Below are 15,592 nucleotides of genomic sequence, written 5' to 3' on the forward strand. Positions count from 1 at the left end.
GGAGGGACCCCGAATTTGTGTTTTGCACCAAGCTCGGCCCAGCCCGCCGCCAGGCCCTAGATCGGGACGCTCAAATGACTCATCACTGATCCTGGAAACCAACAAAGGGTTCACTCAGAACCCGTTTAAGAGGAAAGAGATGTGAGCAGACGATGCTTCTAGACGGGGCCCGTCTGGTGATAACCGTCAGGGAACGCCGGTCGCCCCTGGGCAGGGCTAAGTCCTGTCTGCGAGAGGGGATTGGAGAGGGAGCGGCTTCCCGGGACTGACCCTTCCGTGCCGTGCACGAGCGCTTTCCCCTATGCACGCGTTACTGAATAAAATGTGTGTCCTCAGCCGCTGCCGCAGCAGCACATTCCGATCGACGTTGCACAGCCGAGGGGGCTTGTCCTCGAGGCTGCTCTGGAACGTCCGGGAGGGGCGTGGAAAGCGAGACGCCGGGGCATTCATCCAGAGCATTTTCTCCAAACCGGTATCCCTACCAGGTGGGCGGCTGCTGATGAGGGTCACTGTCCCCCAGCTCTGGAGACCAGAACTCCGAGATCTAGGTGGGGCAAGGCACGTGCTCCATGGCCTCTAGGGTTCCAGCTTGATCGGCCTGGGTCAGGACACCACCAACCCTGGGATGGCCCAGGGAGCCTCTGGACATAGGCACCTTCAAAGGGGTCTCCAAAGAGGGGTCCCACCTGCTCTATATGCCTTGCTCGGGCAGAGACACACAGGTAAGATGGTGCCATGATGTTGTTTGTTTGAGGAAGAGCTGCGCTTTCTCCTCAGTGCCTCCCAGACGTCACCTGCTTGATTCCTGCCAACGGGCCCACCGCAAACGTCCCGCTGCATCTCTGGGTTTCAGAAGAGGACCTGAACCCGTCTCCACTGGAACCATCTCCACTGGGTCCAGCTGGAGCGTTTGGTCAGAACTTGAAGGGCATGGGCACCGCCTCTTTCCTGGTAGAATCAGAGAGGAATTCAGATGCAGAAGCCACGTGCCAGCAAGGCTGAAGGGGAGACGTACTGGAGAAAATGCAGGTGTCCTCCACGGACGCACGCGCGTGTGCACACGCATCCACACAGACACATGCACACCCAGGCATCAACGTTCTGGCCTCCCAGTCCACTTGGTCTTGGCGACATCGAACTTCCCGTTTTCCAGGAAAACAACCAAGGCCGAGACCATGTTTTGCCAAAGCGCAGAATCCGCCGGGAAGGGTGCGCTCGGGGTTCGCATCTCGAAAGCACTTGGGAGGTTCAGGCTCCGTTGGCTACTCGTGGCCGAGAGTCCTGTTCAAAGCCTTTCCCCCATTTCTCAGCCGCCGGACGTGGCTTCACACACCGTCGCTGAGAGTGCCGGGTGCTCACAGGATCAAAACTCCCAGGATCAAGTTTCCACCTTCGTCTGACACAATTTCAAAAAGTAGAGAGGAAAAGTGCTTGGCAGGAAAAAAGAAACGCGCTTGGAATTCCTATCGGCCAAAAGCATTTGAACACAGTCGGAGGCCTCAGATGTGTCCGCGGCGTGGCCAGCCCATCTCTCCCTCCGCTGCGTAGAGAGAGACTTCTCAACTTCTCTAGGTGTTCTCGTCCTTCGGAATAAAAATGCGTTAGCGGCAGGGGTATGGCCGAGACCGAGGGACAGTGCCAACGTTGTCCTTGCTAGTGTTTCCTCTGGATGAGGTTCTGCAGGACCTTGGGGACGCTCAGCACTGTTTCCCCCTGAAGACGCAGCCTCATGGAAGACGGGACGGCCGCCAAAACCCCGGGGAGGGAACGCTGTTGATTGGGATTTCCCAGCGCTGGAAGTCAGTGCAGGAGACACCTGGGCGGCGGTCAAAATTATCACAAACTTGATGGTTAAAATAGTATAAATTGATCGCCGTTGTACAGACGGGAAGTCTGAGACCCAGGCGGGGCAGGACCCCTGAGATCCAGGCGGGGCGGGGCAGGGCTCCCTCCCTGGGCTGCAGGGGAGGCTCCTTCCTGCTTTTTCCAGCTTCTGGGGCTCCAGGCGTCCCCGGACTGGTGGCCGCGTCCTTCTCATCTCTGCCTCCGTCTTCACGTGGCTTCTCCTCTGTGTCTGTGTCTCCTCTTCTTGTCCCTTACAAAGACACCTGCCATTGGATTCAGGGACAGCTTGATCCAGGACGAGCTCATCTCACATCCTTCCCTCCGTCACATCTGCCAAGACCCTGTTTTCAGATGCGGTCCCATTCACAGGGGCTGTAGGTCAAGGTTTGAACATACCTTTCGGGGAACACAACTGACACAACGCGTCGTCCTGGCACTGAACACGTCCATCCACTTGGAATGGGCACGTGGACACGGGAAGAAGCAGAAGCATGTGGCCACACCTTTTTTTTTTTTTTTAAAGATTTATTTACAGAGCGTGTGTCCAAACCCCCTACGGCACATGTCCAGCAGCAAGCTCCGTGGGAGGGGAGCACGTACCTGTCAAAGGCACCTCCTTAGCTAAGGAGACAAGCAAAGCTCAGCGTGGGCTCCTCCCGGGCTGAGGCCGCTTCAACTGCTGCAGCCATTTCTGCCCGACGTCGTCATCAATGTGCAGTTGTCCAGAAGGTGCCCCTCAGACGGGAGGAAGCCAGAATCCGTCTCTCCTGGGACGCTTCCTGGGCCCGTACCCCGCACCAGCGCCCGCCTGCTGTCCCTGCCCCGGTCGGGACACCCACTTAACTCGACTTTCCACCCTCGCTAAGCCACACGGTAGAACCCGATTTCTTTTAAACCCGTAGAGTTTCCTGGTGAAAGGACGGATACTTAATATGGGCCGGGCCAAGGCGTGGTATCAATTTGATGACCGTCCGTGTGCTCTACAAGATCATGCCCGCCCTCACGTGCGTAGGCTGGACGGGGAAAGAAAGGAACGAAATTGCATAAAGTATTATTCTAACGGTGTAAAAACCATGTTCAAAGCCTGCAAAGACTGTAGAAATATTGAAACAGGTGGTCCTCAAGAAGGATCTTTGAGGGCAAATATTTTTCCAAGATGGTTATGGCCCCGTAGATTCTGTCTTTTACCCTTCCATCCGGCTCGTGCCTGCCTATGTGTCTCTCCATGTCTCTCTCTGTCTCTGTCTCTCTCTCTCCCCACCTCGGTGATTTTGCCCCAGGCCTCCCCATCTGCACAGCAGCACCAGCACCCACTCAGCAATGCACGGTGCCTGATCACTCAGCAGAAGAATATATCATATTAAAAACACGTCACTCACATACACCCTGGGCAGGCCCAACACGCGTGTGCAGGCTCAGCAAACGTCGTCACCTCACGTGCAATCTCAAAAACGCGCACGTGGTTCATGGTGGCCTTTCTACTTGCTTTCTTCTACCCTTAATACACGCGGCATTAGCCAGGAAAGCCCTTGCTTGGAACGTCACCTGGCTTCCCACCTCCTTTACTTTCGCTTTTTAAAATTTTGTGTAATATTTAAATCTTCTGAGATCTGTGCACACGTGTCAGATCTCAACACTCATTCAGCAAACACCGCTGAACGTCTGATGTGAACCTACCAACCCACTACCCCAGCCAGGGATGGCCGTGGTCTGTTTTGACATGTTCCGGTGTGCATTTGTGTCTTTGCAAAAACAGCAGGGAAGGGGACAGGGAAACTGTTCTGTGTCTTTGTTGGAAATCACCAGGGCTTTCTGTTCACGGTTGTCCTCCAGAAGGTGTACAGGGTAAGAGGGAGGGACTGGGCAGGAGAGAGCCCATCTGAAGAGGCAGGAGGACAGGACATCTCAGAAGCTGAGGTTCTGGGCTCCAGAACATGCTACCTTGTCCCATCAGACGTCACTTGGAAAACACAAACTGAGTGATGAACACTATTGACAATTCCAAGATGTCGACTCCAGAGGACCCAATGCCCAGCATGGATGCCTTCTGAGGGTCGGGCGTCTCACTCACCGTGAAGCCAACCCCCAAGTTTCCTCGAGGAACCCCTGTAGTCCAACTGTCTGGAATAAAAATGCCAGAACCCTCATCGGCGGGAGTAGGGCAAAGACAGGAAGAACGGCAAGACCCCCGACACTTCCCAAGGAAGGCAGTGAATAAAAGGGAGGTGGCTAAAGTCAGCAGAGATCCAGGCCCTGTGTCTCATCCCACGTCCAGAGTCCTGAAGTCATCTCAGCAAGCTTGCGGAACAAACAGAACCAGAAATAACCAGAAATATGGTCAAGAAGCGCAGGACTGACAAGAGGGCTTGGGAATGGTAGGGGTCTAGCTGAAACCACTCGCCATGGCTGTGTTCCTCGGAAGGGAATGTCAGTGCCCCGGCTTTGTGACCATCAAGAAGCCGCTTCTCAAGGGAGTAGCATTTAGGGTCAGAAACCAGGCAAGAGGTCCTCCTCCTGTGTGTACATGAGTTGATGGATCCCAGAAAGGACTCTTGGAGAAGAGGTCTACAAGTGTCAGAATGTAGAGAAACAGTGTGTCCTGAACATCTACAGATACGGATTAATTCTTTTAAATCGTTTTAAGTGCTAAATTTAAATTTAAGCTTAAATTTTAAGTCTTGGGACACCTGGTGTGTCAGTGAGTTGAGGGCCCAACTCTTGGGTTCAACATAGGTCATGATCTCAGGGTCCTGATATTGAGCCCCACGCTGAGCTCCACAATCACTGAGGAGTCTTCTCTGTCTCTATCACTCTAACCCCTTGCCCACCACAAAAATAAAGAAATAGGGGCTCCTGGGTGGCTCAGTTGGTTAAGCATCTGCCTTCTGCTCAGGTCATGATCCCAGAGTCCCAGGATCGAGTCCCACTTTGAACTCCCTGCTCACTGGGGATTCTGCTTCTCCCTCTGCCCGTCATCCTGCCCCCATGCTAGTTCTCCCTCTCTGTCTCTAATAAATAAATAAAATCTTTAAAAAAGAAATAAAAAGAATGAAATTAAATGTTAAGTTTTTTTTTTTTTTAATTTTTTAAAATATCTTTGTAAGTCTTTGGGGGCACCTGGCTGGGTCAGTGAGTAGAGCATGCAACTCTAGACTTGGGATTAGAAGTTTGAACCCACATTGTGTGTGGTGATTACTTTTAAAAAATAAAAAAGTAAATATGGAAATAAGTGTCTTTCCATAAAGAACACAAAAAGTCATATAATGTCCACCCACCCAAAGTAAGGTTGATACCACTTGTGTGCCTCTATGTTCCCTGTATGGGAACATAAAACGGAATCAACATTTCACCTTGAGAGTACCCATCACCCCAGAGGGACAGAAGTCTCTTGTCAAAGTGAGAGTCACCTTCATGAATAATTGTTTGTGGTCCATGCGCTTGCTACTCAAGGACTGTTTCAACTACAGGTACTTGTGTCCCAAAGTGGAAATACCCGCCAGGATTAATCTTTCCTTCTAATCCTGGCTTGTGTGCATTGAGCTCTCCAATCTGTAGGGAAGTAGGAAAAGAAGGCAAACATTCACCACTTAAAAGAGAGGTATCTTGTCACGCACTCTCTTATTAAACCTAGTTATGAGTCCCAGTGTGAGCTTTAGGATGGGAACTTCTATGTCACTCTGAAAGCTTCGCCACAAGCTAATAGCAAATGCTACTTGCATAGACTGACAACTATGGGAACAAACTAGCCACGGAGGCAAGAAAGGCATGCAAAACTAGCACCAGATGGAGACAAGTCTTCATCCACTCACGCTTCAGGAATTACACAAACAAAAGCAAACCTGACACAAAGCCAAGTGAAGAAAGAGAATAAGAAAGATTTGAATAGAAATAGAGAATAAACACAGAACAAATCAAGGAAAGCAAAATTGGTCTCTGAAAAAATACTAAGAAAATGGACAAAGTGTTGGTATAACTGGCCAAGGGGAAAAGAAAAAAAAAAAAAAAACAGAGAAGACTCAAATTACTACAATCAGAAAGGAAAGAGGGGGCATCACTACCAACATTACAGAAAGAAAAAGGATGATAAGAATTGTACAGTGAACAATGGTAGGCTGACAACCAGATTACCTGGATACAATGCAGGAGTTCCTACAAAGACCCCAGGCTGCTGGAACTGACTGAAGAAGAAACAGAAAGCCTAAATAGACCCATAACATGTAAAGGATTGAGTTAACAATCAAAACAACAACAACAAAACTTCCTTGCGAAGGAAAACCCAGTACCAGGTGGTCTCATTGATGAATTACTGTAATATATTTAAAGAATTAAGGCCAAGTCTTCATAATTGCATCCAAATATATTAAGAGCCAGCAATCTCGAAAAAGGAGCACAGTGGCAAAGAACCCGTACTTCCTGGTTTTAGAACTTAATAAAAAGTTTTGCTAATCAAGACTGTGTGGTTTGGGGCACACAGTATATACAGATCAATAGAACAGAGTGGAGAGTCCAACATCGAACCCATATACTACAGTTCACTGATGGTCAAAATGAGGTGGTGCTGGGACAACTGTACATCAACATGAAAAAGAACAAAGCTGCATCCCCACCTCACAGGATATATGAAGATCAAAACATAAGAGTAAAAATTATAAAACTCTTAGAAAAAAAAGAAGCATAAGTGTATGTCTATGTGCTCTAGGATTAAACAGTGGCTTCTTAGCTCTGACACTAAAAGCATGAGCAGTCAAAGTAAAAAATTGATCATTTAGGATTTCATCCAAACCAAAAACTTTTGTGCTTCCAAGGACAGTATCCAGAAGGTGAAAAGAAAACCCACAGCATGCGCAGTGATATTTGTAGGTTTTATATCTGATATAGGCCTTGTATCCACAATATATAAAGAGCCATAACAACTCAACAATGAAAAGGCAAACGGGCCAGTTGAAAAGTGGGGCAAGGATCTGAACAGACATTCCTCCTTAGGACATATACAAAGTTGCGGATAAGCATCTGAAAACATGGAGAAAAACTAATCAGAATTCCAGCGATGCCACTTCTCACAGTGTGTCATTCAAAAGGGAAACAAAGAGAAGCATCGTTAAAGATGTAGAAAAAATGGAAGCCCCATCCATTGCTTGTAGGAATGTAAAATGGTGCAGTCCCTTTGGAAAACGGTCAATTCCTTTAAAAGCTCAATGTAGAGTTCACACAAGACCCAGCGATTCCATGGTCAGTGCACACCCAAGGGAACAGAACTATCACGTCCTTACAAAAACCCTACATAGAAGCATTATTCATAGTTCACCAAAACGTGAACACAACCCAAATGTCCGTGAGGTGATGGACGTATAAACAGAATGGGGTCTATTGAGGCACACAAGGGAATATTACTCAGCCATGAAAAGGGGGAAATCTCTGGCACCTGTTACCCCATGGGTAGACCTTGAAAACATGATGCTGCATGAGAGAAGCCAGATGCATAAGACATGATGATGTACCATGTCGTTTATATGCAACGTCCAGGGTAGGAAAAATCTACAAGTGTAGAAAGTAGATTCGTGATTAATGGGTCTCAGGAACATTTGGGGGGTTGTATGTCAGGCAACTGCTTCATGGATCCTGAGTTCTTGTGCAGGGAGGGTTGAGGAACGTGTTCTGGAAGGGATCTTGGGGATGGTTGCACAACGTTGTGAATATACAAAAAACCACCCGGTCGTGCACTTTTTAAAAAAGGTGAATGTTAGGGCATGTGAGTTAGATTGCAGTAAAGGAATAAAAAATAAATTTATAAAACGTTTTGCAGGATGATGCACGGCTTGCCGCCTGAGACCGTAATTAGTGGGGTCATTAGAACACATTAGCGCGGACTTCTCAAATAACCCCGACAACGCCTCTCACATTTCTGAATCCATACCCAGAAACAGGATACGCCCTAAAGCAAAAGTGTTGCCCTGAAGTTGAAGACAGATGAAGTTGAAATGCCCACCCAGGCAGACCCGGACCCTTGTGTCAGCACAGAGCGTCGGGAAGATTTTAAAGGGACGGCCCTCATGTCAGGGGGTCCGTCCCAGTCTGTCAGCAGACCGGTGTCCCTCTCAGGTTCTGAGTGCCTGGACGTTGACAATAAAGATCCGATATGCGCCGTTTCCCCGCTGGGGTCCAGCGTTTGGAAAAAATCTATATTTAGGAACCGGAGACACAGAAAGTGACACGTGCCTGAGAGAATTTTAGCTTTGTTTTCTGAAAACTGGTCTCCAAGGAAATACATACACGTTATATCCTATTTAATATATTTAAATATATATATTTCCTTGGAAAAGAGTTTTATGTACACCCAGGCCATAGCTCATCTCTCTGTGGCTTTTTCTGAAATACCGATTAAACGGAAATTAACACCATGTTGTGACCATCAAGTTTCTTAGGTCCAGGAGATAAAATCTCAGACATGATGTAACTTGCCACCCCACTCCTCCCTCTCCCTGACGCTCAGCCCAGGTCACAGAGAAGAACCGCAGAGGGACAGCTGCCTATTAGGAATCCAGGACCCTAGTCACATGCCCATAGGTGGGGACCTCAAGAATCGAGGAGGTTGTGCAAGTGTGAGCAACCGTCCTCAAAGATCCTGCAATCTGATGTCTCACTGCAGGGCCTCATGGGGAATTAGGGTGTTTGCAGATGGGATTAAGTGAAGGATTTGGGATGAGCTCGTCCTGGACCAGGGTGGCCCGAAATCCAAGGACGAGTGTCCTTGTAAGAGACAGAAGAGGAGACCCAGACACAGAGGAGAAGCCACGTGAAGGCGCAGGCAGAGATGGGCGGGATGTGGTCACCAGCCCAGGGACGCCGGGAGACAGAAGCTGGAGGACGTTGGAAGGACCCTCCCCTGGAGCGCGGCCCTGCCCTGCCTGGATCTCAGACCCTGGCCTCCTGCTCTGGAACAGGATGGATCTCTGTTCAGCTGAGCTGCTGAGCATTAGGCCATGAGTCTTGGCCTCTCCACAAAACCCATTCACCAACCCCCGTGAAAACCCGTCCTGCAGGGAATCAGCTAGAGGACAGGATCTCAGCTTCCCTTCGGATGGGTTCCGCCGGCCTGTACGTTGGAAGAGAGGAAGGAGTCAGGAGCGTCAGTGCTGGAGCTGGCTCTGTTGTCCGCACAGGCTGGGCCAACGGAGCGTCTCAGCTCAGAGTCAATTTGTCTTGTTCCTAAACAAGACCCAGAATCAATATGCGCATGACTGCTCATTGGGCCCTGGGCGTCCCAGGACGCTCGCCAGCGGCTTCTAGAAAAGCTTGGGGATCTGCACCGTCTCAGCACGGACTTTCCCTTACATAACCTGTCTGCAGCGCCACAAGCCTGCCCAGATGCCACGGGGACCTGGGGTCGGGGAACAATTAACAAGAGCCTCCAGGGTCCGACCGACGCAGGTGTGCTGGGGATTCTTGTCGGCCGCACTCCCCCACGGAGGAATAATGCGGCTCCCTAGGAAATGACCCAAACCATCCCTTCTTCTCTGAAACACACCAGGCAGAAGGCACGCGTGGACCCAACCGGCAACCTTCCCGGGGGCTCTTGCACTTGTCCGCTCAGGATCCTTACCTCCACGGCAAACAGGAGCCCAATTTCTGCGGCAGCGCACGCGCTGAGTGGCTTCCTCGGATCCGTGGTTGGTTAAACCGTTCCGGTTTCGTTGCGCAGCGTCCACGTTCAGGTGTTCTCCTTCCACACCCGCCAAGAAGAGCCCCTGGACGGGCCGGATTTCGCACGTCATCGGTTCCTACCGCGCCCGCGACGGGCACCGCCTTCGGCCAGCATCGGAGTGGAGGGATGTCCCCGCACCGACTTTAGGGAGTCAACCCCATCGACCAAAACAGGAGGTCGTGCTCCATTTAACTCCCTGAATATACAATGTAACTTCAGTGGGTTACATGTTGCCACGCAGTGTCTGTGTTTCTCTGTGTGTGTTGACATAAGATCTTGTTTTTCAACAATTGCTAAACCCGTCTCCCACCTGAGCCCATTATGTTTCCAGATGAATGGTAGCTCACGGGGGGCAAGTGCACCTTTGGGGCAGTTCTGGGTTGCAGCAGCTCATTGTAGGACGTGCAGAGACCCCACGGGGCCCACCATGCACAGCTCTTGTTCCGACTTAACGTTTCAACCTATGCATCTGGGGGTAAAAAGCACACTGTGTCCTCAAGGCATCAGCTCCCCCAGGGCAAACAGCCTTCCCGGTCCTGCGGGATGCACACCCTTTGCTCGCCACGGCAGAAATTCCCCCATAAATGCACACCTGCTTCCACAGATGGGTCCCGATCCTGAGAATGTGGGACCAACGTCAGACCCTGGGCTGGGTCTAGGGACCCCACTTCAACCGTACAGAGCACTCACCCGCCCGCACTGATGAAGACGGGCTGATCGTGTAGGAGGACCCAGAGACACGCTCCTGCCGCCGGGTAGGAAGCGCGTGAGCTGCCTTCACCGAGTCCGCTCACCCCACCATGGCCGGGTTTGACATCTCTATCGCGTTCCCGCCGCAGAACGGGGTGAACCGTGGTTGCTGGTCCCCAAACATCTCTCTCACACCGCCTTTTTAGGGGAGACCGCAGACCTATCCTGGCTATTTAAACGGTGACGGGCCCCATCTTGGGCCTTTTTTTAATTTTATAGGGAGACGCATCGTTCCGGTCCGCGTCCTTTGATGTGCTCGGCACACAGGAACGCTGACATCTCAAAGCAAAAACCCCGGGGAGGAGCTGGCCCGGGAGCACACTTTACGACACGTGTTGATCACGTCGGCCACGCATCCCACCGGGTCTCTGCAAAAACGGACTGCAGATTTTGCCCCCAAACGCTCAGGGAAGCGGGCAAAGTTCAATGATTTTAAAACGTTGAGCTCATTCTGCACCGTTTGGGGCAAACGGCGTACCCAGAGATACTGAAAGGAAGAATAATAACAAAAACCCTGTGTGTGTGTTTATGGGGCAACGGATAAGGTTTGGCCATACGCACGCCGCTTTTGTCTTTCTTCCGAGAACCCCGATGTTGAAATGAAAGAGATCATGTTTTTTCAGACTCTGGAGCAGCGGATAGCGTTATGACTCCGGGGTGACGACCCGTGTTACTTCTCCTGGCGCGGCCCGCTTTGGAAGAGAAGCCGCGCATGAAACCCAAAACACCTTTATCTTCCCTGACAGCCACCCCTGCTGGACTCGGGAGACCTCCTCTGCGCGTGTAGAACCTCCGGGCCCACCGGCTCGCGGTTTAACACCCTCAGCTCATTTTTTTCCCCCTCATCCCCTATGCATCCCATGATTGAATGGGAAAGTCAGACGCCCCCGCAGAAGCCCGCGAACCCTGGAAAGCAACACTGGTCCGTGGGACCGTGGGAGGCAACATCAACGTGCTTTCTTGTTCAGTGAACGGGTTTCACAACGCATCGTTGGAAACGGTTCTCTGAAAACTCCCGCCGCCCCCCAGCCCGCTACCGCCCCGTGCTTCCCGACGCGGCAAGTGAACACGATTGTTTTCCCGTAAATCTGGTGCTGTGGTTCCGCACAGGCCTGCAGCACAGCCCACCGAAAAATCCAGAGGGGAAGGAAGGCGGAGAGACTTACTCTGTAGGTCCCAGTGTGCCGGGAACGTCCTGAAGACAGGAGGAGCCAGACGTGCGTCTTTCTTTTGAAAGGGATTCGCTACAATTGGCAACAGAGTCACCGACTGTGTCACACGGAAAGCATCTTCAACAATGTTATACAATAGGGACACATTTGCTGAGCGAAGATGGGCTTTTACGGCTATTTTCACCGTCGAATAACGGCTTTGACGACATTGGCACCGCGTCCGCCAGGACAGAAACCGGGTGCGTTGACCCCAAAAAGGACAAGAGCGTTCCGGAAGCCAGGGTTTGAGATGCCAAAGACGGCCATCAGCAACCCATCAGAGGCCGCATTCCAAGCCACTCGCCGGTAACACGCGTCTCGTGGGACGTGTCCCTTTGTCAGTGACCGTGGTCCCCGGGGCCAGTACCTGGCAGAGACCGCTTCCCGACGGCCTGCAGGACGCTCCTGGCTTGCAGAAGGGAGCTCCGAGCACTCCAGCTGTGCGACATGTGGACGGCCATGCAGGTTGTCGGAGAAATAGGACGTCTCGGGCTGGACGCCTAGGAGCACGGGCAGGTCCTGCAAAACCCGTTCCGTGGCTGGAAGACAGGGCGGCCGGAAGAGCAGATCCCACAGGGAGGCGTCACCCCATCCGCGCCGGGCACCTGAGATGTGCTGGAAATACCCACCTGCCCGCGGACTCACCCCTTCCCACAAATAAACAGCCCCCGACCCTCCCCGCACCCCCCGTGCGACCGCCCCCGGCCGGCTTCATCCGTGGCACGTCTGCCCTGTCGCTGTTTCCCGACATGTGGTTTTTATCGAATCCGGGAAACCATCAGAGCCACTAAATCGGGTCATTAACTTTCCTTCACAGAAGGAGATAAAAAGCACAGGCCAAAAAATGTTCTCGTTTTGAAAACTGCATTTTTTTTTTCCATTTATTCTATTCCTTCCCCCCCCTCCCAAAATGATTCAACCATCATTGCAATGCTGAGGTGCAGATTCCATACACTGTCCAGGGAGGGGGGAAAGGGAAAAAAAAAAGAAATAAAAAATTAAAGCTGAAAACTTGAAACCAAGGTGCCGGGCTCCTCGGGAAAGCCGGCGCCGTCATCCCAAAACTCAGGTTGATTTGAAATGAGGGCATTTCTCCTCCTTTCCACACTCTCGGGGACCATGTGCACCGGGACGGGTCACACGCCGTCATAAGCTACTCGCCAGCAAGGGGGAAGTTCCAGCAGCAGCAGGCAGAAGCCCCCAGAAGCGGCCCCCGACGCCAGCCGGGAACGCACACGCGTACTCGGGTGCGGACGCGAACCCCACCCTGTGTTCAGCCGCCGTTGGCTCCCCGCGTGTTCCAGTCGGGCCCCTCGGGGGAGAGGTGAGAATGTTTTTTAACACTGGAATACAAATATTTATAAGTTTATTTATATCTCCGTTTTACAAGATGTACATTCATCCTATAGGAGTTGACAAAATACACTTTGTCGCTAGAACTAAACACGAGGGCATTTCGTGTTAAGAATCTGCAAGCATATGGCCCAAAAAAAAAAAAAAAAAAAAAAAAAACCACACACAAAAAAAACCCAAAAAAACTAAAAACAAAAACCCTCCAGAATGTTTTCTAGTTTTTTTTGTTTGTTTGTTTGTTTTTTGTGTGTGTGCGTTTTCTCTGCCACAGCAGAGGGTTAGGGTTTTGAAGACCGTTCGGTTTGGGAAAGCCTGTGTTACTCCGTGCCGTGTGAGCAATCCCTGAAAACGTCTGCAGGTCCAGACTGAACCCCGTATGCATAACCCAAACACGTCTGCCGTGCCGTAAATCTTTGTGGCTGCTCATAAATTTGGGGAGGAAAGGGTTGGGGTGGGGTGAGAAAAGCAACAGGCTTTAAAAATATAAAAATAAATGCAAGGTAATGTCAAATTTACACTCCACATAATTAAAATATCACATATTTATGAACTTTCAACCCAAAGCAAAAATAAATAACACACCCACATACATCCAGTATCAGGAAGCAGAGAACCTGGCCTCCCTGCGTTGGGACCTCTGCACACAACGGGGCCTTGGCCGTCCGACGGCCACCGCTCAATAAATAGCACGCGTCACCGCTTTCAGACTGGAAATTTTCTACATTCCTTATCTGAGTTCTCATTAAATATCAAATTTCAATAAAACATTTATAAATTGCATCAAGTTTTCACGTGTATTGAAAAATCAGCATATTCCTAAGCTACCCTTTTTTTTTTTTTTTTAATAAATTAGGCACCAGTTTTTCCAATGTCCAAGCCGTCGACTGAGAAGCCCTCCCCACCCCCCGCCCCCCCGGCCCCGGCCTCCCCCCAACGTGAAGAAGGAGCAAAGTGCCTGGAGACATTTCTGTCGCTGTGGTCAGCAGCCCCCTGGAAACTCCCAGGAAAAGGGGGTCTCTCCTTGGACGCCGAGAAACACTGAAATAGGAGATTGGAAGCCTGGTGTGTGAGCAGAGGACGCTGATGTCTTCTTCTCGTCGTGAGCCCAGAGGGAAGGGGGTGGCCATGACTTCGGACACGGGTGGACGTGCTCTTTCCCCAGATGTCCCCCCGCCGCCCGACACGGCACAGACCACAGATGCCCGTGGCCCGGCAGACAAGCCCACCCCGGAAACTCATGCTTGCCCGGAGAGGGGGCCGCCACGGGGTGCAGCTTGGACTCCAGCGAGCGGGGGGGACCGTCCGTCCACCAGCATGGCTGGGAGGGGGAGCACCCGAGGGTCAGAGGCCCACCACCCTGGCGCAGGATGCCTCCCCACGCAGGTGGTTACAGCTTTGCAAATAAGTTCTGAATCTGCTCGCTGGTCCTGCGAACAGTACGGAAACCCGTCCGGCCCGGCCCTCTAGTGCAGGGATCATGAAAAAGCCACAATGCTTAAGTCCCCCCTCCCGGCCGACAAAACGAGGGCATCATCTCCCTGACTCCTAGCAATTCCGGACGGCAGACCTGGTCCGAGAACACGCACGGCACACCCTACAGGTAGGAAAACATAACCCAACGCATGACATCCCGAGACTCTGAAACCTTCCCCAGGACCCGGTCTGTCTCTCTCCCGCACAACACACCACGGACGGAAGGGAAGCTTGAATCCGTAAGAAGGGTCGAAAGGAACGGCAAAATCTCATAGAAACTCTTGTGTTGCCAAATCTGGGCAATTTCCATCCTGAAAGTACTCTTTGGCCAAGGTTTCGGGAGGAGAGAAAAGAAAAGGAAAAAAAGGGGAAAAAAGGAAAAGAGAAAGCTTTCGGGGCCCACCCCATCCTGCCAAGTAGAATTCCAGGGTCCGTCCTGCAAAAACCATCCCACAGCGCGACCGGCACGTTTGGGCGCCCACGACAGCCCTCACGGAGCTTGGACAACCCCACGCTCTCGCATCCCCTGGTGCGAAAAGGCAAGTCTCCCAGACACGCTTGCTCCGTGGTGCAGCTCCGCAAACACGCCAAGCCCCCACGCTCGGCGGAAGTCCCACGCACGACTTTCAAAGGGGTCATGATTTGAGCAAAAAGCTCCGAGCACAGCTCCAAGGCGCCCGCTTCGTGCATTTAACTGCGTACACCCTACAGGGGAAACGTGTGCGTCCCACACCCCACGCGGGCACTCGGGTGAGCACGATATCCTACGTCCGGCGTGATGATGACCGGGTGGACGGGGACCCACACACCACGGCATTCCAGGCGTCCTCGGCAGCGCCCAAGGAAGGAAGTGAGACACAGAGCCGCCCTGTGAAAAGTGGACCCGCGACTCAACCGATAATTCCATCTGCAGCTCTTGGACTTTCTGGGACAAAAAAGAGGCAGGAGCCACGGGCCACGGGCCACGCTGGCCGACCATCTCCCCTATTCTGTTCCAGGCAGACCCATGAGGCCCACCAGCCTCTGCCCTTTAGGTTGTCTGGGTTGGCTCTGTTTGGGGGAGGTCCCATTGGGAGGGGTTATACCTGGCTCACTTTCCATGTGAAATCACGAAAAAGAAAACAAAACCAAAAAAAAAAGCGAAAACAAGCATTAAGGGCCCCCCATCCAACAAGCCTCATTCTACCAGCCTCCCACAGGGCAAGGGCGTGCGGCCCTATCTTCTAGCTTCAAATTCTGCAGGGATCCGACCCCGTGT

This window comes from Mustela nivalis (assembly GCF_964662115.1).
Source record: "Mustela nivalis genome assembly, chromosome: X".
In the NCBI taxonomy this organism is placed as follows: domain Eukaryota; kingdom Metazoa; phylum Chordata; class Mammalia; order Carnivora; family Mustelidae; genus Mustela; species Mustela nivalis.